At 50.5% G+C, this 2,383-nt stretch overlaps 1 pseudogene; it reads right to left on the reverse strand.

The window, feature by feature from the left end:
- Positions 1-684: 684 nt before the first annotated feature.
- On the reverse strand, positions 685-2,070 carry LOC103584461 (annotated as a pseudogene).
- Positions 2,071-2,383: the final 313 nt, after the last annotated feature.

Genomic DNA, 2,383 nt, shown 5'->3' on the forward strand with positions numbered 1-2,383 from the left:
ATGTATTAGAGCACGCAATTCACAGCTGCTTGCGGATTCAGTTTTCTTACTTTCACCACTTTCAATAACCAAAACTGTTAGACATTGGGAAAACAAGCTTGAGCAAGGTATATAACTTTAGGAAACAGCTGTAATCATATGCTCTCCTGCAAACATAACATTTTACATATATTATAGGAGGGTACTTCAAAAAGTTTATGAAAATATTTGTACTATCTTCTAATAATATTTTTCCACCAGCTTTCCTCCTCCCAAATCCAGCAGTTTTATTTTTTCTTAAAAAAAAAAAAAAGAAAAGAAAAAGAGAAAGAAAGAAGAAGAAACCAACTAAACAGCAAATTAAGGCAGCCACGTGGCTCACTCTGGGAGTTCTGCATGCGTGGCTGTGAACAGGAGGTCTGGTCCTCACGCTGGCTTCATCCGTGGCTGTGATCTGTTCCAGCACGTCACTAGGTGGGGGAGGCCGGAACTCGTGGCAGACTGAGAACAAACCATGAAGGTCTGGGGCAGGACAGGGAGCCAGCAGTCCAAACATAAAACATAAAGTGCACCAGCACAGCAGTGTGGCAGCGACCTTCCTAGGTGGCCTGTGGGCCGGGAGTCAGCAGGAAGACAGAGGAGGTCCTGGGCCATGCATGGCACCTGCCCAGGCTCCTGGAGACAGGCTGCAGGTGCTGATCTCACTGCCACTTGCAGGACAACAGCCAGTGATCTTGCTGCTGAGGAGCAGGCATTGTGGGGGGAGGGGGATTATTTGGTGCTCAGCTGTGCAGACTCCACACTGTTCATGCACATGGCCACAACAGGTCTGTTCTGACCCGCTTTCTTTTCTGGGAACTGTCTGGGCACTGCAAAGTTCTGAGTGTAGATGATGTTCTTGATGTTGAAGAGGTCCTTAATCTCACTGACACCACTGTGCAGGTCCCATCCAGTTTTGGCAGGATGTGCACCTGCGCTTCATACAGCAGGTATTCCTTCTGGAATAAGCTGTGCTGCTGGATCTGCCTTATGGAGAACCACTTGGTGGGCTTGCACTCCAGCATCTCTTTCAGCAGGTTGGAGAGCTCGGGGCTGCCGTCCTCAGTCATGTCCACCTTTCTGATGTTCTCAAAGGACTTGTAGATGTTGTTCTCCTTGAAGTGGTACAGGTTCGTTGTGATGTAGAGCATGACCCCAGCAGACCAATGACCATCTTGAAGCCAGAGAAGGTGTTCAGGCTGCTGGTGATCTTGGGTGGCAGGAAGGCTTGAGAGCCCTGGCTTGTCTGGCACATATCATCAACAGCAAATGGGTGCAGGGCCTCGGTGATGCCCAGGTCAGAGATCTTGAGTGTGCCTCTGGTGGTGAGCAGCAGGTTGCTCTGCTTGATGTCTTTATGGGTGATGCCCCACCTGGGCAGTCACTTGAGGCCACTGATGAGCTGGTAGAAGTACCCGTGGGCCTGGCACATGGGGAATGCCTGTTGGGCACACTATCCAGCACCTCCTGCATGCTGCCCATGCAGTACTTTATCACCATATGCATTTTTTCTTGCTTCATCATGCACAATGTCCACCAGCTGGATGATGTTTTTGTGTCATATCCTCCTCCATAGTAGGATTTCCAGGTGTCCTAGGTGCAGGTGCAGAGCTGGCTCCTCTCAGGTGCTCCAGGTGCAGGTGCATAGCCAGCTCTTCTCAGAGACCATTCTCCAGCACCTGCTATTCACTTCTTCACACTGGCCTCCCCAATGGGGATTCTTCACAACTTCTTCTTGAGGATCTTGACTGCTCTCCTGCACAGTGTCTCTGAGTCCAATACCTCCTTCACCCTGCCTAGGACCCTTCACCCAAAAGGTCCCCCATCAGGTTCTTGCTGAGGAGCTTGGCCTGCTCACCGCAGGGCTTGCTGGTGGGCACAATGTGGTGGACGAGGGTGTCCAGCCCCACCGATATCAGCTCACCCTCTGTGAACATGCCCCACTGCTGCAGCACCACCACATTCAGCCTGGCCCCAGCACTGCCTGGGAGTTCCACTAGCTATTGCTTAATCCCCAGGTGAGAGATTCTTCTTGTTGCCCTGACTTCCATTCTCCAAATATTTAAAAAGAAAGAAAGAAAAAAAGAAAAAGAAAAGAAAAGAAAAAAGGCAATGAACCCCTCCCAAAAGAAAACTTTTCCTTCAACATAAATGATTGTCAGTCCAGGCTTCAAGCCAGGTTCAGGGTGAGATGTGTGCAGCTTGGACCTGAGTTAGAGGGCTGTCTGGCCTCAGGGCTGGGGGGCAGCCCATGCAGGGTCGGTGTGTCCAAGAGAGTCCTCAGGAGGCCTGCTGGGGCTGCTTGGTCCTAGGTTATCATTTGGGACCTCAAACCCATTGACAAGCACTCAGGCAGGCAAACACA

Source organism: Galeopterus variegatus, unplaced genomic scaffold (assembly GCF_000696425.1).
Source record: "Galeopterus variegatus unplaced genomic scaffold, G_variegatus-3.0.2 Scaffold58189, whole genome shotgun sequence".
NCBI lineage: Eukaryota > Metazoa > Chordata > Mammalia > Dermoptera > Cynocephalidae > Galeopterus > Galeopterus variegatus.